Source organism: Scylla paramamosain, unplaced genomic scaffold (genome assembly GCF_035594125.1).
Source record: "Scylla paramamosain isolate STU-SP2022 unplaced genomic scaffold, ASM3559412v1 Contig34, whole genome shotgun sequence".
NCBI lineage: Eukaryota > Metazoa > Arthropoda > Malacostraca > Decapoda > Portunidae > Scylla > Scylla paramamosain.
In genome coordinates this window covers 167,501-193,599 of record NW_026973699.1, presented here as the reverse complement: position 1 = coordinate 193,599, position 26,099 = coordinate 167,501, and the positions used below count along the sequence as shown (strand labels likewise).

The 26,099-nt window shown below is 40.8% G+C and overlaps 1 pseudogene; it reads left to right on the top strand.

Moving 5' to 3' along the window:
- The first annotated feature begins 228 nt into the window (after positions 1–228).
- LOC135097848 (Y+L amino acid transporter 2-like) overlaps positions 229–26,099 on the top strand; it is a 75,059-nt pseudogene continuing 49,188 nt past the window's right edge.

Sequence of the window (26,099 nt, the reverse complement as noted above, 5' to 3'; positions counted from 1 at the left end):
TGATAACACCACCACCACCACCACAACCACCACCATCACCACACTTACATTCACACACCACCACCACCACCACACCACTAGCAACACCCGCGGGGCCCATTATCGTGGCCTCAGGTGTCACTAGTCAGGGAAAGACGAAGGATAACTAAAAGAATTCTCGTCTTTTTTTCCTCTCCCTCCCAGACAAGCCGATCAAGATATATAGTTTGGAAGGCGCCGCCAGCCAGCGCCCACCAGCGGCCCCAGTGCCCCTTGTGCCTTCACTTGCGGCGTCCCCTCTCCCCTATCCTCCTCAAAGTCCTTCAGCATGTCAGGTATGGCTTTTGTCTTTTACCCCGTCCGCTGTTTTTCTCTCTTTTGACACAGCTGACGAGACCTTGAAGTGCGGTGCGTCTGTCATTCTCTTTGTCAGTGCTTTCCCCGTTTTCTTTCATGTTGTGTGTCATGTCTGCTTGATGGTGCTGCTGCTGCTGCTGTTTTTTGTTAACGTTTGGTGCACGGGTGTCGGTTTGCCTATTATAGGCAGCACGGGGATGTTGCAGCGGTGTTTTGGTCTTTGTACAGGTCTAGTCTTTGTTTGGAGAGAGAGAGAGAGAGAGAGAGAGAGAGAGAGAGAGAGAGAGAGAGAGAGAGAGAGAGAGAGAGAGAGAGAGAGAGAGAGAGAGAGAGAGCGGGTGGGGGGTGGGGTCGCCCATGAAGTATCTTGTGTTGCTAGTGATGATGTATAATTACTGATATGCAAGTTATTTGGTGTCATTTGGTATTCAGTCTGTTAGTTTGCTCGTAGAGGTGGTGAGGCATGGAGGTTGCCGTGAATTGCAACAGTCAGCTTGCACGTCTATTTGTCAAATTCAAGACTATCCTATTTTGAAGTCTACCGCTATAATAAATCATTAATAATGGTAACAATGATAAGCAAGTGTGGTAGGATCGACTGGCTTGGCTGATGTTACGGTAGTTATTCGTATGTTTTCCTTGTGGGGATATACGAGTATATATATATATATATATATATATATATATATATATATATATATATATATATATATATATATATATATATATATATATATATATCATGGTGTAAAATGAATGCACATTTGACAAGCAGGAACGTTGAGCCAGGCAGTCAGTCGTTTAAGAAGGTGAGTTGAGTTGTTGGGTGGGAGTGCAGCCTTCATATGGGCACTCCTTGACGTGTTCTGCTTACTGTCTGGGTCTTCTGTTTTCCTCTTTCTGTTTACTTTTGATGAGGTCGTTTCTTCTTCCTGTTTCAGACGGCGGTGTTCCTCTTAATGGTGTGCGTGATAGTGTGCGGTCTCAGACAGTTAAGTCTGTGTACGTGATGCATTGTGAATTATGAATAAAATCAAAACATTTTCATCCATAAAAAACATGTACTTTCATATATTAAAGGAAAATGCAACGATTTTCTAACATGAATGAGTTGACGTGGCTTACAAATGAATGGCCGCCATCATTAAAGAGACATTAGCAAAGATTGGTAGCAGTGAACGACCTAAATTGTTTCCCAGCTGTGAAATGAATTAAAGTTGTATCATTATTATTATCATTATTATTATTATTATTATTATTATTATTATTATTATTATTATTATTATTATTATTGTTATTATTATTATTTATTACATTAAAGAAAAATTCTTGCTAAATTATCACTACAACTATGAAAACACTCATCAAAAACACGAATAACTTTCAGTAGAGCCTGTTAAATATCAGGGATAAAATGATGCAGTGCTTGGGATTACAGTCAACTGTATCACATCTACATATACTGCCACTCCCTCTAAGACTTAAAAACAATTGACAGGCATACATGTGCCCTGAGGAGTAGTCTAGGAAACAGGACACAGTGCAGCATGTAATACATTTATAGCCTTGATCCGTTGCTCCATCCTCCTCGTGTGTCATGAGGGCTAGGAGTGTGTCTTTTTCTTCTGTACTACCTCCACCATCGTTTTCCTCACGTCCTACCAAAAGAGGAATAGCAAGAAAATGGGAGGTGGTGGATGGAGCAGAATACGTAAATTTCCTCTTTCACATCTTTATTTCCTCCTGTTGCTCCTCTAATTTCCTGTCTCGATTCATTATCTTACTCCTTTTCTTACGTTCTTCGTGTTCTTTTTTTTTTCTCCCTTTTCTCAACAACACCAAAGGGAACAGACCACCACACGGCTCCTCGCTACCTGGCTACCTGAGAACTCGATATCGCGGCTTTTCACTCACCTGGTGCTATTACAGTTAGGTGTTTATCCTTATAAGGCAGTGCTTGATCGACTTACATTTGCGTCTTCTTATGAAGTCACGTGGAGGAGATACTCGTCAAACACAAACACGTGTGCTTTTAAAAAAAGCGTTCACTAAAAATCGCCCTAAGTGCAGCTTTGACCACGTAAAGAAAAGGAACGCTGACAGTTTTTGCTTCATGTGTACACGCGCATCGTTTGCTTTCTTTGGAAATTCCAGGGTTACTAAGAATTGTAGTGTTTAGACCAGTCGTTGGTAAGGTGACAGGCTTTTACAATTTTCAATATTTACTCGTATCTCTTTGTATAGATTCTCTCTCTCTCTCTCTCTCTCTCTCTCTCTCTCTCTCTCTCTCTCTCTCTCTCTCTCTCTCTCTCTCTCTCTCTCTCTCTCTCTCTCTCTCTCTGAACATTTTCAATAAATGCAGTGATATAATTAGGGAGGACATATTAGTACCTAAAGTTTACACTATCGTGTGACAAACGCTACTGTCCACATATTTGCACATACTACTGACTATACACTGCACGCTGTGCACTATAAACATCAAGGTGGCTGCTGCTGTAGCCATCAGTGGGCGGCAACCTTTGCCTGCTGGGTGGACATTTGCCTGATGTGAAGGCGCGCTGGTGAGTGGTGGAGTAGGACCTGGGACCTCCAAGAGGGAGTCGTTGCTCAGCACCGTCCTCGTGCATAGTTCAGACCTCCTCCAGGTGGCCCTCAGGTCCGTCAGGTGCGGCACGTGCTGGACCTGTGCTTTGTGTAGCACCGTCAGGGCGGCGACTCTCCTGTGGTGCTCCAAGCAGTCCAACGCTGGAGCTGCTGCGCCAGTCTGTTCTCTCTCTCTCTCTCTCTCTCTCTCTCTCTCTCTCTCTCTCTCTCTCTCTCTCTCTCTCTCTCTCTCTCTCTCTCTCTCAGCTGGTGTCAGTGGCTCCAAAGCTCTGCCCGCGAGTATAAACCGTTCTCAAAGTTGGCCGTCACTTTTCTGTCTACCAGACGCGGTCCGCCAATCGCGCCCAACAGTTACTGGTCTCAGGACGATATTGGCTTGTTTGCTGCAGGGCGGAACTCAAATAACAGCAGCTGGCCTTTTAAATTAGATATTTAGATAAATTAGAATTACAAAATAAACCCCGTGTGTGTGTGTGTGTGTGTGTGTGTGTGTGTGTGTGTGTGTGTGTGTGTGTGTGTGTGTGTGTGTGTGTGTGTGTGTGTGCGCGCGGATGCTGCTCATGGATAGCATTCAAGGAGGACGTGACAACACTGCGAATTCCAGACAAACACCGTCTTTCTACTTTACCTCTGCGTTGCCTGGTTTGGTCTGTGTGTGTGTGTGTGTGTGTGTGTGTGTGTGTGTGTGTGTGTGTGTGTGTGTGTGTGTGTGTGTGCTGGAAAAGTTATTTCTTCGGCGATATAAAATTCCTCCTTAGACAGGAATAAAAATCACACAAGCCTATAACAGTTTGCGGCGAGAAACAGGAGGCAGCAGGAGTAATGGCGGCCATTACGTGCACTCTGCCGCAGCCGCCTTACTGCTTCCTGATAAATTTCCAAGTGCTGAAATTACTGTCATATAAAGAATACAGTATTTCATCTCGCTTATAATAAAACATGATCAGAATTGTTAAGAAAAGTGTTCAGAAACATGAAGGAAATTATTACCAGTCCAAGGGAATATTATAATATATATATAATATATATATATATATACTCGTATATATATATATATATAATATATATTATATATATATATATATATATATATATATATATATATATATATATATATATATATATATATATAAATATATATTATATAAAATATATATATATATATTATATATATATATATATATATATATATATATATATTTATATATATATATATATATATATATATATATATATATATATATATATATATTTTTTTTTTTTTTTTTTTTTTTATTTAAAAGACTTAACTCGTGATCCATAATGCACAAGATTTCATTTATGCTGCAATGAACACTCGTACAGTTATCTAAAACACTTTTACTCGTGATTGTGTATGTGTACCTTGTCATTTATATTGTGAACGCAGGGTCACCTGAGCGGGCGCCGAGTGATGGTCTCTTATAACAGAAACAAACCTATCGTGTCCACTGCCTCGTTCAAAAAGATATCTTATTTTTGTGAGTCATGGAGTCTGGCTAAGGCTACACAAATGAGATGACACACCGCTCAATATGTAGCTGCCATAAGCTGGCCAGTTTAGTTTCGGAGAGCTATTGGTACTGCTCTTGTGAAACAGTTTGAGTCGTAGGAAGAAGAAAAACAGAAGCAGCAGAGATTTGCAGAGTTTATCAGTAAAACATATGAGAGAGCGAAGATAGCGAAGATACATGCATAAGTAAATTGGACATACTATGAGCAAATATAAGTCTTACGCATCGAGGCGTGGGAAATGAGAAGCATCCATTTACTTAATTCAGGAAAGTTGTAACCAGGGAAATTAATGCTAAATCCCCGCGTCCTGAGACGCGGGGATTTAGCAGACTGGGTCCTGGTTAGGCTGGTGGGTCCCTCATGACGACTGAGAGGGACTAGAGTGCAGGCCTTTGTACCCTTCCCCGCGAGGCATGTCATTCCTGCAGGGTGGGGAGGAGCAGAGGGGACTGCTTCTCCTTGGATTATGTTATTTATTCATTCATTCATTTTTATTATTATTTTTATATTACTTGTCTCTTTCCCTCTAGAATATGCAGGAAAAGACAAGTTCTATAGAAATGCTGTGTGATTGTTGTGCCACTCTTGTTTAATTTATACTTTTTCTGTAACAGGAAGAGTACGGCCTTCCTCATCACGGCTTACTACTTGCTCATAAATTATAAAACACCTCTTTTTCATGTCTAACGGCTCTTGTATGTACAATACATTACCCAGTCAAATTACACGGTACATTGTAATTAATCTTGTGATGCAAGGGCAGCTCTGTATGAATAGTAAGCGATGTAATAGAATGTTTTTGTTTATAATAATAACAGCTGACGTTTTAGTGTTTGGTTCATCAGTCTTTAGTTGGAAGTTTTCGAGTCAGTGCCTTTTGTTGGTATATTTGAATAATGAAAAAAGTGAATGACTATAATTATTTGTTTAATGTAACAATGGTGATAATTTAGTACAAGACAGGAAAATAGTTAAATATATGGACCACTATTTTTCGTACAGTCCTGCTCAGAACTTGACTGAACTGTGAGTAGTGATTTTCCCTCGATCAAAAGGCCTCTGATGTGTTGGTAATCTGTTTCCAAATATGATCACTCATATTTTTAGCAGACCATGGACTTTAAGAGAGAAGACTAATGAACGTGATTGCGGCGTGTTTGCTCGGGACAAGGTACTCGGCCCTATGAAAGGTTCTTATGCCATCTCACTGCCTCAAAACCTCGGTGTCTCCATGCCGTGAAGCTTCACTGATTTGTGACCGGTTTATTTAAGCCCTGTCTCTGTACAGTACCTACATATATACGTATGTAAGTTAACGTGTTAGCAAAATATTTAATGAGACCCTAAACACACGATAATCTATGGATGTCATGCATAACTCGCTCGTGTTCTTCACTACATCTGACTATTTGGTTCAGAATATTAAGTAAGGTTCATCCCATAACGCCAGTCGTTCATTATTCTTGCAAAAAATGCTTAGTACGATTTTCTACTCTTGCTTCCCACTCGCATCGTTTGTCTCTCCGTCCCGCAGTAAAGCAGTCATTCATAAGCTTTCCTGTCCTGCAGATATTCTTAATAACGCAAACACATTGGCAGACACTGGTTGCTACAGTGGTTTATGAGTTAAGGTACTTGATATTCCTAAGGATTATCGATGCATCTGTTACTCGGTTAAGACCAGAATGGACAGCTCGGTATGTTACTCGCCGAACCAAATCTATTGTTAACCTTACTAGATATAATTTTGTAAACTGTTGTTATTTGAAGGATCGTAGATTGTGAATTTACTCGTATTATTCTTATCTCAACACGTTTTGACGATCAATCCACTGACTACAATGATTGTAAAAGACTTCTTACTGAAGTAAAGGTACACGATTCTAATGAACAAAAAATATATAACAAAAACCAGCTTGAGGGTAACATGAAACCATCTTCTTTGTACAACCTCATTTCCTTTAATGCCATTCTCTGAATTCCGCCACAACATTTTATTTAGTGTTGGTGGAGCACTACACAGCCAGTCATTACTTACAGAGTTATTCATGACTCGTGCTCGTGCTAGCAGGGGACGTACATTCATTTTTCAGATGGACTGAGAAATGAATTACTAGTAAGACATAACGAAATTATAGAAAGCTTCCTTGACACTCTGTACTGAAAGAAAAGTTTCCACACTTTTCACAATTACTATTTGTTATCAATCAGAAACCTCCATTGTGAAACTGCGAAAACAGCGTTCAATATTTCCTACGAATACAGGCTCTTTGTCTGAAGAAAACCTTGAAGTAATTGGATCTGAGTCAAACAAAAGTAAGAGAAAACTCTAATGTGACGCAAAGAGAAGATGCCTTGTAATAATGCATTGCCTCGGGAAGCCAGTGACAGGTTGAATTGTTCAAGGGACAACACTCTGGTGCAGAGTAACAGATGCCCGTCTCTTGACGATCAAGGGAATATTTATTTTCAGAAACAATAGATCATAGTTTTTAAATCTTGCCAGCCTAAATTTCTGTGCTTGAACGTTTGATGTATGTTTATCTAGGCCTTTGACTCTCTCTCTCTCTCTCTCTCTCTCTCTCTCTCTCTCTCTCTCTCTCTCTCTCTCTCTCTCTCTCTCTCTCTCTCCTCTCTCTCTTTCTCTCTCCTCTCTCTTTCTCTCTCTCCTCTCTTTCTCTCTCTCTCTCTCTCTCTCTCTCTCTCTCTCTCTCTCTCTCTCTCTCTCTCTCTCTCTCTCTCTCTCTCTCTCTCTCTCTCTCTCTCTTCTCTCAGCCCAGGAGTTGATCGCACAACGTCTCCTGCCTGTGAGGGCGCACACGGGCACTTCCTTGCAAGAATAACATGCATGGGGGAAGCTGGCCTAATACTCACTAGGCAATGATTCCAGCGGCGCTAAGTTGGACTCAAATGGCTGTAAGAAGAGAGGGGGCAGATCTGGGTTGGCTCGGAAGTAATAAAAGAACTTCACTATTTCTTCTCACCCAGGAAAAGGCACTATTTTGATTACTGTTTCTGTATCTTGAGTTGGAAATGGATGGATGGGTTCAGGGGATGAGGGGCGCCGCTACTACCATCTCTCCTGTGCCGCGTCGCCTCGTCTCGTCCTCATTCGATTAAAAGAGGCAGTGATACACGAGACACTCCTGACAAGAGTCGAGAATCCCTCAATTCTCCCTTCTTTCCCTTCCTTACTCGTGGTGTTCTTCCTTCCCCTCCTCCATCTTTTTTTTTTTTTTACTCCTTCCTTCCACGCTTGCTTCTCATGCTCTTTTTTTCTCTCCTTTCTCTTGCCGTCCTTCGTTTCCTTCTCTTTCTCCTCCTTGCCGTCCTCCTCCTCTTATATCTTCTCTCTCCTCCTCGTTCTTCTCCCTCTTCCTCCTCCACTTTCCGCCATTCCTCCCCCTCCTCCTCCTCCTCCTCCTCCTCCAGGAATTTTTTTTCTCGTACCTCATTTATTTAGTGTTCTCTTCTCTATTTGACGTCCAGTATTTTCTTTTTCCATTCAGTTATTCATTTTTTCCTTCTTTCTCATTTGTATTTTTTTATTTTCATTTCGTTTCTCGTCTTTTTCTTATGTCTCCCATTTGTAACATTCTCGATCTTAACTGACTTATTTCTTATCTTTTTTCAACTTTCTTTTTTTTTTCTCTTTCGCTTTATCAATTTCGTTGCTTTTATTTTATTACTGGTCGCAGACAGTTTTTCTCCTTTCGTAATTTTGTTTTATATTTTTAAATTGATTCCACCATGATTATATTTTTCAGTTTTCCTTTCCTGGCCATTTTTTTCTGTTATTATAATACATTCCAATGAAATTTGCATATATCACCCTCCCTCCCTTCTTCTTCTCCTCCCTGTCCCTTACTCTCCTTTACCTTTGCCCACCCTTTAATCTCCTCTCCCTTTCTCTCCCTTCCTCTCCTTGTCTCGCCTCGTCTTGCCTTGCCTCGCTTTACTTCGGCTTTTCTGTTTTCTGATCTGCTCTGTTCTCTCCTTTCCTCTCCTTTGTTCTCGTTTCCCCTCTTTTTTCCGTCTTTTCAATCAGTCAGTCCTATCTTTTCTTCTCTTCCTAATCGCATTTCCGCCATCTCTCTCTCTCTCTCTCTCTCTCTCTCTCTCTCTCTCTCTCTCTCTCTCTCTCTCTCTCTCTCTCTCTCTCTCTCTTCCCTCCACGTAAAATAAAGTTACCTACTCTTAAAAAATAACCCTTTTGTTGCTACAGCCTTCCTTTGTTAACATTCAAAAAAAAAAAAAAAGCGAGAATAGAAAGTTGATATATTTTCTAGCATGCCGAATTATTTAAGCGAGTGCAGTGCAAAATAGTCAATAGGGAGCTTTAAAGGAGATATGATTAAATTGTGAATAAGAATGATAGGCGGGTGTACTTACGGGACTGCAACGTGTAGGCCTACTGGCTCCCTGCTGCTTCCATTGTGTTCTTATGTCCTAAGTAATTGTTATAAAAATGTAGGTGATGAAGAAATAATAGTCTGGCAGTGAAAGAGTTGAAGCAGTAAAAACATGTCTAGCAGCTGAAAGATTTAAAACAGAGAAGGAATTTTGTCTAGCAATCAATAAAAGAAGTTGAGGCAAAAACAAAAAAATCTTGTAGTGAAAGAATTGAGGAGAAAATAAAAATTGTCTGGCATTGGAAGGGGTAAAGCAGAAAAAAAAAATCACCCAGCAGTGAAAGAGTTGCAGCAGAGAGAGAGAAAAAAAATGTCTTGTATTGAAGGGGTTGAAGTAGAGAGAAAAAAATGTAGCAGGAAGGGAATTAAAAGTAGACAAAAATGTTTAGCACTAAAAAAGTCGAAGCAAAAAAAAAAAAAAAAAAAAAAAGTCTTGCAGTGAAAGAAATGAAGCAGTAACATGAAGAGCACCACCATCCAACAGACACCCAAGCATAACAAAAACCACCACAGGCCGCACTTCGCCCTCTTCCAACACGATGCAGAAAACTTGAAGCGTGAATGTTTTTTGGCGCGAATCATGGCGGCAAAGCACTGGAAAAAAAACACCAGAAATCAAGTGACCTGCAACACCCATCACTGTATTTAGCGTTTTTCCCTCAGCCTTAAATCCTGTGATCAGCCAAGACTCCATACTCAGCCTTTGTAACTCTTCAAAGCTTTCCTCTCTTCCAAACGTCAAGTCATGGTCCATAGTGAAGTAAGCCCCAGCATTCACGTCCATTGTGTTCAACGTTTTTCCCTTCAGTCTTAAATGTTTTAATCTGCCTAGAGCCTATCAGGTGTCAGGTTTTGTAGGAAGACTGTCACCAGATCAGGACACTTACGATTGAGGAAAACTGCTGAATGTATTGCCTCTTACATACTTTCCTCTGTATTACAAACGTGCTAGAGACGTCACAAATGTCTGTCTCATAGAAGGACATATCTAATTAACCGGACTACTTCTCTTCCTTGAAGGGAATCGTGTCCTCTGCACGTATAAGTTTCATCTCGCCTACATTACCACCGGCAATGTGAAGTTCTTGGGGTAGAGGACCTGGCCTGGTATTTCTCCTTTACTACACGTCATTTTGATCTTAGTTAATCATTTACCGCCGAGGAGGATTATTCCTCTTCAGTATCATATATAATACAAGAACACGTATATAATAGTAGTGTATTAATCTCTTCTCGCCCAAAGGCAGGTTTCGGTGACTCCCTTTCACTCCGTTATGGAATATTGTGCAGGTGCAAATTGAATGCACCGAATTGGAAGAAAAATAAAAAAAAAAACAATGAATACCCTTGAAGCACCGTCACGGAGACCAGCCTCTGCTGTGTTGTGGCGTATTGACGATAAAATGCTGCGCGGAAGTGGCGTCTGCTGTGCCCACTATCGACACGTGGCCCCGTAGTGTTTGAAATGACCAGAGGCAGCCCTCACCCGCACTGCTGCTCGCCAGGTGCCGGGTGAGCTGGAAACGTGGGCTGGAGTGTTTTATTTTCGAAGTGCCCGCCCACATGCATGCGCCAGGAAAGTGACGTAGTGATATGTAGATTTGTTGAGGAATAGGAACGCAAGGACAAAAAAAATATGGGTTTGAAAGTTTAACATGAAGAAGCTAGTGCAACTGCAGAAGACAAAGAAGGAGGCATTGAAGAGTGCTGGAGATGTAACACAGACACACACACACACACACACACACACACACACACACACACACACACACACACACACACACACGTACACACACACACACACACAACAGTGTCAGTCAAAAAAAAAAACAGTATTATCGGGGTTAAAAATAGGTTGAGATATACAATGTTTGCAGCCTCGTGAATGCCATGATGAAATAATAGCGAGCAGTATCAGTGGATGACGCACGCGGAATACACTGAAAGAAAAAAAAAAAAAAACTACAGAATCTAAACCTTAGAAAACGTTTATATTTTGGAGAAATTATAAAGCGAGAATCACACAACCGTAAAAAGAACACGATTATGAGCCATACAAAATATTGTGATCACCTTTGTTTATAATCGAGCCTTTGATAAATATTTCGTTGTTCTTGGAGAAAATTTTCTTCATATTATAAAAAAAAAGTGATAGTATTTTACAGACATAAGAGAATGTCCCAAAAATATAGTCATGCTACTCCACTATAGACATGAGGACAAAACATATTTTTCTTGCTATTCTCGGATGCCTGTAAAACACTAAAACATTTTCTTTTCTCCTATCTTGTTTTCATAATTAATAAGATTTTCTGAAACGTGTAATTCATAACTAAAATTTTCGTGATAGTAAAACGTTTAACATCAAATCCGGATTATAAACAACAAATAATGGCAAAACTGATGTAATATTGGGTCACAGTTACTGCAGCAAACCACAGCCTTGACAACACTGTCATGCATTCTTTGAGCACTTGCACGTTATGAATATATACAATGGATGCTCAGCTTTGCCTTGAGCATATACAGACACAGTGAAGATGTCAAGCAGTGGTCTCTTTAGCTTGTTTTTAATGACAGGAATACAACCTAAGAGTAAGACACGTGCGTCTCAAGAAGAATATAATTTGCCAAGTTTTTCCCTGTTAAAACCAATAACAAACACACAACTTGCTGGATATCTTACCTTGCTTTTACTAGACATTTATATACCTTGATATCTGCTCAAAATCTCTGAAATATCCAAGCAAACCCTCTCGCTTTGCTCGTCGCTAGCATTCAGTCGGTGTGGGAAGCTCCATGTGGCGTGCAACAGATGCCTTTCACCGCCATGCCACGTCCCGCTGCTCCATTGCCTGCACACACTGCTGCTGCAAAAATTACTTCCCTCATTCCCTGCTGCCAATAAATGCAACTTAATGACCTACGAGAAACATAATTAGTACTACACTTGTTTATTTTTAACTTGTCTTTCACTAGAGACACAATTTTATGAAAGGGGAAATAATACTGATGTGCCTGTTTGTGTAATTGTCCGCCTGCTCTGCCTGCCTTGTCTGTTTGTTTGAGCATGTTTATATGTGTCCATCTTTCTATCTATGAATCTCTTACTTGTCTTGTCTGCCTGCTTGTCTGTCTGTCTGTCTGTCTGTCTGTCTGTCTGTCTTCCTGCCTACCTGCCTGCCTGTCTATATTTTATCTATCAACACGTGTCTATCTGTCCCTCCCATCTCTCTCTCTCTCTCTCTCTCTCTCTCTCTCTCTCTCTCTCTCTCTCTCTCTCTCTCTCTCTCTCTCTCTCTCTCTCTCTCTCGTCTTGCTAGTCCTGAATAAGATTTTTTTTTTCCCTATAACATGCCTCTGTGTGTTTGTTTGTTTGTTTGTGTGTTTTAAGTGTGTGTGTGTGGGAGGAGGAGGAGGAAACTGATGTGTTGTTATAACTATGAGGGCAAAAGTTCCAGGTGTCAGTCAACTCAATTATGTCTCGTGCAGTTTTACCATAGCGTCATCCCAGCCGCTTCCTGCTGCCACCTGCTTAGTGAGGCAAGTATTATGGCATAAAATCAGTGAAGGTTTGATTTGAGGGCAGATGGAAGGTTTAAATATTGCTGCACTGTGTTTTCTCCCTTTTACCGACACGCCTTGTCGATCAAAGTATCAGTTTGTCCTTTTTCATCCTTTCATTTTTTTTTTTTTTTTATAGAAGATAAAACTGCTTCTGTTTGGAACACGGACTTTGGTATCACTGCTGGTGCTCCCTGCTTAACAGTAAACATAACATTACTGATATTCCTCATATTCTTTGCAGCGCACCTGTACAGATATGATTACATGATAGAGGGTAGTCGAAAAAGCAGTGATTCATATAAGTTCACGATGTAATTTTTTGAAACGCCATTTCATGTAACTCTTCGTCACCTTGTTGGTATCCCTCATGAAGGTATTGATAGAAGACAGGATGATAAAGACGTAGTGGTAGTATTTCTCAAAAGGTTACAAGCAGAATGCTGGAAACACTATTTATCACAGCCATCATAGCCTTGCTGGCATTCCTCGTACAGACTCAGATAAAACTATTGACGGAAGACAATTTGAAAAACTAATATTAGTATTTCTCAAAAGTTTACAATCATAATGCTGGAAATTATTTTTTTTAATCTTCCGGTGGACGACTTGTTATGCAATATTCTCCAAGGACACGATGTATTTTGTGCCATCATTTCTTTACTCCATCATTACCATATCGCTGTGTGCTGTGCTGCTAAATCCACTGCTTAATATTCACACTGGAATTGCTTCCCCCGATTTCATCTTGGACAATAATATGATGAACGGTATGGTTATTTATTCTTTTTATTTATTTATTTATTTTTTTTTTCTGAGTTTCTGCCTACGTCCAGTCCTGTGTCAATATTGTCAGCATGAAAACTGGAAGTGCGTTACATCGTGATTCTACACCAATATTCTTTTGCGTGGCAGGTGCAGCACATAATTTTTGCTGAGACGTGACGGTCCATGCCGTTGCGCAAGGCTCACCTCGTCCTTTGTCGGTGCATAGACTGAGTGGCACGGAAAGCTTTTTTTTTTCCTCGAATTTGATTTTCTATTCTTTCTGTATCGTGTTTTTCTTCCACAAGATGACACAGCGCGCATCTTGCAACACTCGACAGTCTCTTTTCACACTGCTAATATTGCGTGTCCCCTCACGACCTTTTCCCAGACATTTCTTCGCCTTTTTTTTGGGGGGAATCATTTTAAGCAGACCATAGTAAGCTACTGGTGTATTCAAGTGTGTACATGATTCTGGTGATAATTCAAGAAACATTCTACACAATCAATAAGTAAAAGAAAATATCCAGGGGAAGTAATCATCTTTGTGGAAGTAATTGGTGTTTTCAAGCGTGTATATGTACATTATTCTAGTAATAAAGAAGGCAACATTCTACACCATCAATAGGTAAAAGAAAACATCCGTAGCAAGTAATCATCTCCGTGGCCTTTGAAAACAGACCTAAAGCCTAAAACAGACCAAGCCTAAATCTCACGTTCTTCCCTGCTGAGGTGACGCACGGACAGTCGGTAGCTGAGGCGCACCTGGTGTGAAGGTATGTGTGGCGATTAGCTCTTCCTTTGTGCCTATCAACGAGTGGCCAGAACGAAAGAGGGAACTCAAAATACGATGGCCCACTTTTTTCATCGCGGCGTAACTGTTCCTCCACGATGAATCGCTCTCCCTCCGTGCTGCCGATGGCGTCAATTGTCTTTTATAATTGACCTTGCCATTTTTCATGCTTATCTCTCTGGAATGAAGACCACTTTAAATTCACGTGGAAAAGTTATTGCTGCGACACTGGTGGACTGTTCACCTTCAGTGGAGTAGGACTGTTGCTACACGGGGTGAGTCTGCAGCGGCCTGGGATTAGGTCAAGTGACGCGGATGGTGGTTACAGTAATACAGGCAATTTTTGTGTATGTGTTGGTGATAGTTGTGTGATGTCTCGGTTTTAATTATAATGTTTAACTTATTCAGTGTTATTCAACACACTTTCTTGATCCGCTGACCACTGTGAAACATTTTTTTCTACAGCTTCCTCTGAAGACTACACTAGCTAGAGATAGGAATATCTACTCTTTTAATCTCCTTCTTTTCATGTGAGTGTTTTTAAGTGTTTTGTAAAGCGATTCGGATGTGAGCTGTTGCATATCACAGTTAAATGGTTAATAAATGTTTGTGTTACTGATTCATTTAAATCTATCCGAGGTTCGAATGATCGTATCACTAATGATCATAGCTTGGAATATTTGTATCATTAAACTCAGTATATCTCGTGCTGTTTGTATCGTGAGAGCATCGTAAGTAACAAAAAGAAAAAAAAAATGATAAGCAAGGGGTTGATCAAAGACGGTGCAGCGCTGCGAAGTCTTGGAGGCAGTGGCGGCTTTCCTGTCTCGTGGTCTGAGAGTTCATCGCATCGCCATTTTTTATTTTTTATTTTTTTTGAGGTTTATATCGCGAAGGACACGGGTGAACAAAAACATATTTTAGCTTCTTATCTCACACACAGCGCCTCATTTCAGTGAAAGGCTCCTAGAAGAATAACATTATACAAGCATTCATTATACATGCTGCTCTTGGTTCCTCCTTTGCGTTCCTCTGCGGGGTCATGCAGGCGATGGTGGTGGGTGATGGACCGTGTCAATCTTACTGAAAGGCTTGCGTGGGCCGCCCGGCGCCTCCCATCTGCCTCACTTGTATGTACCTCACCGTGTACAGCGCTCACTATTTTGTGTTACAGTCCGGTATAATTACCTGGGGCACATGTCCACCACTTTGCCTTATCAAGTTAGTATTGCCCACAATGGCCGGGCCTGGGTCTGTCACTGCGGCTTTGTCACGCGTCCCTCTGCCTCAGTGCACGTTCTCGCTGTGGTGTTAGTACAGCAGATGTCACCATGTATATAATAATCGTGCAAATTTATAGCACTATAAATTTCTTATTGTATGTGTTGGAGTCTTCGTCAAACTCTTGTCAGACATTATCTTCTATTATGTGGTAGATTTAAAATATGCTTATAATTGCTTATGTATACAAATTAATAGCTCTAACTTTCTTGGCAAAATATTTGCTTTAGCTAACATTTTTCCAATATCATCTGATAGATCTTAAGGCATTTTCCCCTTTAATGCGTCCTCTTTGAACACCGAATAATTGCTCGAGAAATGTCTCTGCTAAAGAAAAAAAACATTGTGGTCTGTGTTAAACATTTTTCTTATATCATCAATAAAATTTAAAGGAGGGTTGCCGGTGAACTCAGAGCGTGAGGGAGGGAACGTTCAGATCCCGGTACTCAGCGGCAGTGACCGCCGCCTCACACCCCACGTTGTGATTACTTTCCTCCACGCGTGCAAGGAAAGGGAACACTAATTTTTGCCGTGTTTACTTAATACGCGATGAAAATTACTCTTTACCCACACAGGGGAAGGAAGTCTTTATCTGTACACATACGTATATACACACTACAAGCCTCATGACCCTCATGATCTCGCAGAGGAACACAAATAAAGAACAAAGAAAAAACATGTCTATTGAATGCTTGTATATATTGTAGCAGGAACCTTTCAGTGAATTTGAGGCACCGAGTATGACAGGATGATAATTTACGTTTGTTTTGTTTTTTTCTGCTTTGTTCCTCGCATTATGAAATTAAAAAAAAGAAAATCGCAATATGATAAACTCTCAGACAAGAATTACGCCGCGTGGCCCTGGGTGTATTCTGTCTGGCGCTCTGCAGCCAACACAAAGGTGGCGTCAGTATTTTTGCGAGATAAAGAGGTGAAGAAGTGCACAGAGGCGATAAGGCGGTGGCTTGCTGAGTGCACTCACGTCTTGCTCTGAAACACCTGAAGCTGTGTCGAGCGAAGAGTGGCCTGCCTCAGTGTGGAGATCCCCTTGCCCACACCACTTCCACCACTCCACCACCACCACTACTACCACGCCACCACCACCACTACTACCACGCCACCACCACCACCACTCCATACCACACCACAGCATCTCACTACCACTACGTCACCAGCACCACCACCACCACACCACTCTATGACTACTACTTCACCTGCACCACCACCGCGATGCCTTAAAGGGCATGCAAGAAGGACGCGAGAAACAAGGGAAGGATACGTACATGTATATGCATTCTGGATTATGATGCATGACTTCGTGTTGACAAGAAATGAGGTCACTTTCTTCACACCGCAAGCTTAGCATAAATACTGTATACCTAAAAATACGTAAGAATTGAAGCAGTGGATTTTAAGCTTAACCCTTTCACTCCTTTGGTTTCCCTTTGTCAACTTTCCAAACATTGAATGAAAAGAAAAATGTGGGTTAATTTTACGTTTTCTAAGCCACGGAATCATTTAAGAGACTCGCCCATAAGTAAGTCTCTAACAAGTCGTAGGTATATATATGGAAATGTTTGTCCAGCAGTGAAAGAGTTCAGATCGGACTCTTTATCATGATCGTGCGTATTTTGAAAGGTTTTAAGAGTGGTAAATAAATTAACAAATGAGTAAATAAACGGATGAATAGAAAAAAAAGAAAAAAATTGTAAATATTCTTTCACTAAAGCTATATATTAGTATGGAAATAAGATCAAACTGGCAACAAGTTTATGGGAAGGAGGTGCACATCAGGTAATGTGAAAAGTGTGACACTGTAGTAGAGTCAGACAGACAAGCGCCACCAGTGACCGAGACAAGCTGGCAGCAGGAACTCACAGGAAAAATTAAATTTGTCGCGTGATAATGTTTATCTATTTTTTTCATTTCATTCTGTTCTTTTTTGTTTATTTTCTTGTTTGTTTATTAATTTGTTCATCTATTGTTTTGATTTTCAAGGAAAGGTAGAGAGATAGACGGAAGATTGGTAGACAGATAGGCAGAAGATAGGTGGACATAGATAGATAGACAGAGATTAAAGATAAAAATATAGATGGGTGGATAAATAGGTATACTGTATAGATATATAAATACAGACAAACAGACAGACAGAAACAAATACAAATAAAATAACATTTCCCTAACTGTACAAAAGACTGTCATATTCCACATTAAAAAAAAAAAAAAAAACTCCACCAACTTAAGCCATACAACTTTGTTTAAGCAGCCTAAGTACTCGTGGTCGTGTATCGGTGGGATCCAGAAACAGCAGGTGCACCGATCAGTGACCCCCGGTGCTGCCAGACCCCGCGACACTACTGTAATGATTCCCACGCTTTGTTTTCCCCGTGCCGCGAAATACAAAGCAACTTTTACTAACAAGGAAACTCTCCAGGTAAGAATCCAGTAGCGACAACCGCGGCGTGAATGATTCTTCTTTGCGCTTTGTTTTTTTTTTTTTTTTTTTTTTCGTTCAGTCATGTTGGGATGAGATGATTAGGGGGTATTTATATATAGTGTTGATAGTTGGTATAGGTATATGTGTTTTTTTTTATACAGGGACTTATGTAAACGTACTGGTTCTTAAATTCTTCTCCCTCGCTTTGTTTACGTTCAGTCATGTCGCAAGTAGACGATTAGTGGTATCTGAGGGCAGGGTGTGTAGGTGAGCATAGGCATTAGGCAAGTGTGTTTTTATAGAGGGACTGTCACGTGTAGGTCTACTGATTCTTGTAACTTCACTTTTGACCTTACTAGGTGGTATGTTCCTCTGCAACTTTACGTGACTGTCACTAATTAAAATAAAGATAACATTTCCCCGCAGTGACAATACGCCACGTTTCCTCTCCCTCCCTCTTCCTTGCTCTTTCTCTCTCCCGTCCTCTATTTCACCCTTTTCCATCCCCCAAATCCTTTTCCCCCCAAGGCACCATCCCACGAAAAGTTTAATTCATCACACAAAGCTTGGAAGAGAACAGATTTTTCCCTTTTTCGTCCCTTTTTTCCCTCCCTCTCGCTCACTCCCTTTACGCCGTGTGAAACAATTTGTTGGTCTGTTGCCGAAGAGAGGAAGCGGGCTGGGGAGGTGCAGGGGCGAGGCGAGGTAGGGCGTGGTGTGGTGGGGCGCCTCTTCGTCGGCTGTCAGCGGGAGGCCAAGCTGAGTGGTGGCGTGACTCGCGGGTCGCATCACCAGGCTTACGATGAGTAGTGGTAATCATTCTGGCCAGTTTGATGCTGTTCTTTTTCTCTCGATGTGTGTCTTTCTTGGGGCATTTGTACTCTTCATGTTTTGCTCTTGTTTACGAGTTTGTTTTTCGTGTGTGTATGTTTGCGTGTCTGTGTAAATGGATGGATGGATAATTATTAATGGGAAGTTCGTATGTTTTTCGTGTGGGATTCGTGCTCTTGATGTTTTGCTGTTGTTTGCGTATTTATTTCTCGTGTGTATATGTTTGCAGGTGTGTATAGATGGATGGATGGATGGATGGACTGATAATTAGATAGAAAGATAGACTGACAGATGGATAAGTTGACAGACGGAAGAATAGATGGAGGGAATATATTGATGCATGGATAGATGGATAAATTGATAGATGGGTGGGTAGATGGATTCATGGATAGACAAATGAGAGAGAGAGAGAGAGAGAGAGAGAGAGAGAGAGAGAGAGAGAGAGAGAGAGAGAGAGAGAGAGAGAGAGAGAGAATAAATAAATATGCAAACCATCGATGAAGGAATCCATGAATACAGATTCGTATCCTGTATTATAAAACAATGCGCCGCTCATCACACTAATTAGAGATGTATCGATACTTCAGCAGTAACTCCCCGACACTCTTTGCTGCCGGATGGGACCCCGAGGAAAAGGCAATGCCAATATTGTTAACCATTGCTGATTACGATTTCATCAAACGTAAAGTCATTCCAACAGTCTTTTGCTCCCAACAGTCAAATCTATCTTCAGTTTTGAGTGTTGTTAAGCTTTCTTGCTAACTTGATCATTTACATATTCACTACTAGACAATATCAGTAATCACTATGACTTTAAAGACAATTTTGCTCTGATTAGGATTGCGTCAAATATATCATCTTCCCAACACTCTCTGCTACCAACACTGATTGATCCTTGTTTTTTTTTTTCTTTTATGTAGGAGGGACACTGGTCAAGGACAACAAATATTAAAAAAAAAAAAAAAAAAAAAGCCCACTGAAATGCCAGTCCCAGAAAAGGGTCCACAGCGGTAATCAAAAATTGAAGGATAAGTGTCTTGAAACCTCCTTCTTGAAGGAATTCAAGTCATAGGAAGGTGGAAATATAGAAGCAGGCAGGAAGTTCCAAAGTTTACCAGAAAAAGGGTTGAATGATTGACAATAATGCATCCACCTCTTGCATTAGAGAGGTGGACAGAATAAGGGTGAGAGAAAGAAGAAAGTAGTCATTCCAAAGAAAATCAGCAAAATACTTCCTAAGGTCCCCCAACTAGCAGAGGCAAAACGCTAGAGGCACCTTCGCCTAGGCGGATCCTGACGAGGGATTGGAACGATAGGACTAGATACATATATGAGATTGTGATCGGAGGAGCCCAACAGAGAAGAGAGGGTGACAGCATTTGCAGGAGGACTAGAGGTCAGGAAAAGGTCAAGAATGTTGGGCGTACCTCCAAGACGGTCAGTAGGGTGTTGCACCAATTGCTAGGTCGTGGAGGATAGCAAAGTTGTAGGCTAGTTCACCAGGATGGTCAGTGAAGGGAGAGGAAAGCCAAAGCTGGTGATGAACATTGAAGTCTCTAAGAATGGAGATCTCTGCAAAAGGGAAGAGAGTCAGAATGTGCTCCACTTTGGAAGTTAAGTAGTCAAAGAATTTCTTATAGTCAGAGTTAGGTGAGAGGTATACAGCACAGATAAATTTAGTTTGAGAGTGACTCTGTAGTCGTAGCCAGATGGTGGAAAATTCGGAAAATTCAAGAGCGTGGGCACGAGAGCAGGTTAAGTCATTGCGCACATAAACGCAACATCCAGCTTTGGATCGAAAATGAGGATAGAGAAATTAGAAGGGAACAGAGAAGGGGCTGCTGTCAGTTGCCTCAGACACCTGAGTTTCAGTGAGGAAATGAGGAGGAGGTTTAGAAGTAGAGAGGTGGTGTTCTACTGATTCAAAATTAGATCTTAGACCGCGAATGTTGCAGAATTAATGAAGAAAAAGTTGAGGGTGGTGTCAATGGTTGTTGACCATTGTTGGATTGTCTTGTTAACTCATCAGTAACCTTTTCACTGCTAGACAATAATAACATGATAATAATAATAATAATAATAAAAATAATAATAATAATAATAATAATAATAATAATAATAATAATAATAATAATAATAATAATAATATAATAATAATAATAATAATAACGACAACCTTTTAGACACTTATGGTTTTTATCGGTTTTTACGTCTGAGTTCCTTAATTAGTTACGGACTCCAATCTCATGCATAGTTCATAACCTATAAAAGATGTTGACCTCCTACTCTCACAAGGATTTGAACGTCAGCACGAGCAGCACGCACACCACCATCACCGCCCATATACACATCGAACATTGCAGCAGTCTTCGTGTTCTTAAACGTCTCTGCGCTACACTTGAACACTTTTTCGCTGGCTATAGTGAAGGTTATTGAGATTTTCAGTAGTGTTTGTATGAATCTGCATCATTTATTGGAAAACATCATAAGAACCCGATCGCTTATCTACGTAGCCTTTGATAATAGTTCCAAGCAGAGACCCAAGACTCATGATGAGAGAGAGAGAGAGAGAGAGAGAGAGAGAGAGAGAGAGAGAGAGAGAGAGAGAGAGAGAGAGAGAGAGAGTCACCGAAAAAAAAAAAATTTAAAAGACCTTGAAGCGATTCCTTAAGTAGAGAGAGAGAGAGAGAGAGAGAGAGAGAGAGAGAGAGAGAGAGAGAGTCACCGAAAAAAATATATCTTTAAAAGACCTTGAAGCGATTCCTTAAGTAAAGAGAGAGAGAGAGAGAGAGAGAGAGAGAGAGAGAGAGAGAGAGAGAGAGAGAGAGAGAGAGAGAGAGAGAGAGAGAGAGAGAGAGATCTTAAGCACGCACGCACGCACGCACGCACGCGCGCGTCCACACACACACACACACACACACACACACACACACACACACACACACACACACACACACACACACACACACACACACACACACACACGGCCAGGCATCACCTTCCTCCCAGCCTATACCTGCACCACCACGGCCACAAAGACGCGTCATTAATCTCTGTCTCGCTGGCTTGGGAGTCCCGCGCATTAGACAACCCACCACGCCCGCGGCTCGGGGATTCAGGCCGCGTTATGAAATTTCGATGAAAGAAAAAACAAAAAACTCAGTGTGGTTGGCTTGAAGGAAAAATGTTGTTTAAAAGATCCAAAAAAATCAGATATAATTTTTATTGTTCCCACAACACACGCCTTGAGCAGCAATCGAGGCGGCGGGTTTCACAATGATTCATAATGGCAACATTAGCGAGCCTCGCAGGATTGGGCAAAGAGCGTGATTGAGATGTTTAGCTTTGTTACTTCGCAGCTAATGAGGATAGGAAGTGCTGGGATGCTGTTAATTCATAGGTAACGAGAACACGTATTTTGAAAGACTTTATCTCGTCATGGTTATTTTCAAAACCATAGAATTAGATATCTTGTTTTCTACTAAAGATGCATAATACTTGTCAAACTATCTCTAGAGACCATTAAAACTCACTAAGAACATCCACTAGAGGCTGTTAAAAGTAGTCAAGAAAAACTTTTGAGAATAAGGTTTATGAATATCAAAATTCTGAATACTTTAATTTTAGAAGCTGTGTCTTTACTGTTGTTTTCATGGCAGAGGCAGGACGTTTGATACACATGGACATTAGCTGAAAGATGCTGCACACTGTTCGTCTATTATATTTCCTAGTTTGCGGTAGAGCTTTTTTTTTTTTAAGTGAACATCACAAAACCCACGCATCAGGGTAACATTATTGCAAAGAACATAACATTCTATTAAGCGTAACGCCTTTCAATGCGGTTTCAGAATTTTATATCAAAGGATCTGACGATATTATGTAAAAGACCGTACGATTCCATATAAGCCTTCCTGGTGTAGAGGCAAACTGCTATAGAGGCATGTACATGTTAACAAAGATAATGATATTGATTGGCTACTCTACAATGTAACACTGACCAAACCGTGACGAGGCAACGTAATACAAACATTTTACAGAAGGCAATGACAATTACGGTAATAATATTGAACACACAAAAATATCGCATATATCACTCAGGAAAACAATATCCGAAATAAATGATAAAATAAAGAAAAGAGCATTGCCTGATATGGTTGCTAATTATAGATATTTTTTATTTCGGCACGTCTAGAACATGATAACACAAGGCAAGATACAAGAAGCCAGGAGGCAGACACATGACAGATCTTGTAGAAAACATACATGCCTCTATCCACCTGTTATCCCTGTCCATAAACTTATTTTTTCTTTGTTCAGCGCTTCTTACATCCTCAACACCAACAAAGTGATACTGAATTTTGTCCTGTCATTTTTTCATTCAGTTTGGGAACGAGTATTGTTTTTGTTTTTATCCAGCTTTATTAAGCTTCAACTCATTATTTCTAAGATCGCATTCTCAAACATTTCAGCGTCTTCTCTCGACTTATTGTAACAGGTTGTAGTGGAAGTTACTGAAGTTATAAAGGATATTTTCATCATTCTAGTAATGTGTATTATGATTTAGAAAAATGGTCCGCGGTAAGCGACTGATCCTCTCTGTGGGCTTTAAGATCTGGCTCTGGTGAGAGAACAAAGCGTTTGAGAGTGCGGGTGGTAGTTGTATCCTGATTACTAAGCCTGAGGATCTTGTCTGTGATGATCCACGGGCACCCATAAGCCCAGTACCCTCGTGTGCGGTGCTTGTGTCTTTAGGGATCTGAGGGCCTCGGATGGAGTCTTCATTCTCATTGTTTATCCGTAACCCCGTGTGATTGCATTACTCCAAACAAGGCACACGAACGGCAGTGTGGCGTTCACGCTCGCTCTCTCGTGTGTGTGTGTGTGTGTGTGTGTGTGTGTGTGTGTGTGTCCTCTTTGTCTGTGTGTGTCCTCTTTGTCTGTGTGTGTGTGAGAGAGAGAGAGAGAGAGAGAGAGAGAGAGAGAGAGAGAGAGAGAGAGAGAGAGAGAGAGAGAGAGAGAGAGAGAGAGAGAGAGAGAGAGAAATGCCCACAAACACACACACACACACACACACAGAGGGAGAGAGAGAGAGAGAGAGAGAGAGAGAGAGAGAGAGAGAGAGAGAGAGAGAGAGAGAGAGAGAGAGAAATGCCCCCCCCCACACACACACACACACACACATACACAGAGGGGGAGAGAGAGAGAGAGAGAGAGAGAGAGAGAGAGAGAGAGAGAGAGAGAGAGAGAGAGAGAGAGAGAGAGAGAGAGAAATGAGGCGTAGCTGCCATCTGGAATAGAATAAAGGCAGGAATACACAGGTGGCGCTGCCCTCTCCATTGTGTTTACTGTTTACGAGGTGAGAGGTGGAGGCGAGGGAGGTCGCCAGTCATGTTTGCCCAGCACTGGGGAAGGGAGGATTGGCAGCCCTCGGTTTGCAACACGCAGCAGCTTCCTGCCACTCTGGGGAGGTTGGCAGGACTGGGAAAATATGAGAAGTTCTAGTGTGTACAGGCCTAACCATTAACCCTTTCACGACTGTTTGGCTCATCTTTCCTCAGTCACAAGCCGCTCTGAGACACTTCTTGTTCCACAGTCACCTCCATTATATGGACTACAAACTGAAAAATCCACTCCTCTTTATCGCCTTCTTTCTGCAGGTTTTTTTTTTTTAAGATTTAATGAATTGTTTGTAGTGCTGAGACCTATTACTTATCGCACTGAAATGGTCATATATGTAAATATATATATATATATATATATATATATATATATATATATATATATATATATATATATATATATATATATATATATATATATATATATTTTTTTTTTTTTTTTTTTTTATTCTGCGTATAGATTTAGCAACAATAGCCTGATTATTAAGTATTTTATTAATCTTTTTTTTTTTTTTTTTTATCTCCGTATAGATTTATCAACAATAGCCTGATTACTAAGTATTTTATTAATCTTTTTGACAATTTGACTCTTAAGGGAAAGAGAGAAATCTCCATTTGTGAAGTAGTCGTGAATGAATACATATAATTTATATCATAACAGTAGTGTTTATGAAAGCTGGTCTTTTATGAGTGTGTTGAAGTTTACATTCTCTGAAGCAGTATCCATGCGTGACTTTAACTCCATCAGTGTCCCCGCGTCTCCTCTCCTTTAACTCATTAAGCCTATTAGCATTGTTTTTAACTGGACACGATGACATTTAAATGAAACCTAAGGGTGATTCACAGTCCGGCATTGTAAAGGACCTTCTTACCTGACGATGGTTTGCTGTGGGGATTTCAGACAAGATTTAGTGGCGCACGTCAGCCAAGTGATGCAGTGCACACGTTTTGGCCTCGTGTAGATCAGGCCGTGTGCAAAGTATGGCCCGTATTCTGAAAGATTGCTTCCCTGTATCTCGACTACATTCATCAAGCCTTAGTGGAAGTAACAGGAGCTTTTATGTCTTTTTATGATATTAGTTGAACAAGGAGTCTGTATCATTAATTAGAGAAAATATCGTGGGAACCCGATCAACCATTGTTGTGTCGAAGAATGCGAGTACTAATTTCCTGTATTGTCTGGAATTTGTACGCACGTGCTTTGCATTCCAGATTAGATATCTAGCAAGACAATCACAAACACATTAACGGAGATAGATAGGTATGTAGGTAGGATGGTGTTTATATAGGTAAGCGGGTATATAGCTCTAAGGTAGGTAAGATGAGAGAGAGAGAGAGAGAGAGAGAGAGAGAGAGAGAGAGAGAGAGAGAGAGAGAGAGAGAGACTGGGCACCCCGTTACCTCAGTATAAAAATAAGCACTCTTTAACCTCTTCCCTTAGTTGGCGTTCACATACAGCACGCCAAGGCCATTAAACTGCAAAGGTGGCCGCGGCACAAACAAGCTTTACAACACACAAAAATGATGCTCACAAAAGCCAGTCGGCGGGGAGACAAAAGCAGAAGTATGTGAGGCCTCCATAAATTGCAAAAGAAATATACTGCAGATTGGTTTATTCTGTCCGCGTTCACGTGACCTTCCATACCTCTCCTCTTTGTCTTTTTTCTCTGTGTCTCTGTTTATCTGTCTGTCTGTCTGTATCTGTCTTTTTGGCTGCTTGTGTGTGTCTGTTTGCTTCTCTGTCTGCTTGTTTGTCTTTATCTTTGTTTCTGTGTCTGTCTTTGTTTCTTTCTCACACACACACACACACACACACACACACACACACACACACACACACACACACACACGTATTTAGTATACTACTGCATGTGTATCTCTCTCTCTCTCTCTCTCTCTCTCTCTCTCTCTCTCTCTCTCTCTCTCTCTCTCTCTCTCTCTCTCTCTCTCTCTCTCTCTCTCTCTCTCACTAGTATTGGTGTAGTAGTGATGATATACAGGAGTAGTGAAGGTGATGCATTTACTGCTTCCCGTCTATAATGGAGCTGGGATTGCCTGAGGTTGGATGGGGAGGTTGGAGTTAAGTCGTTCCCAATTTGCATAATCTGAAAATATTTTTTTTATAAAAATATGCCGAGGTT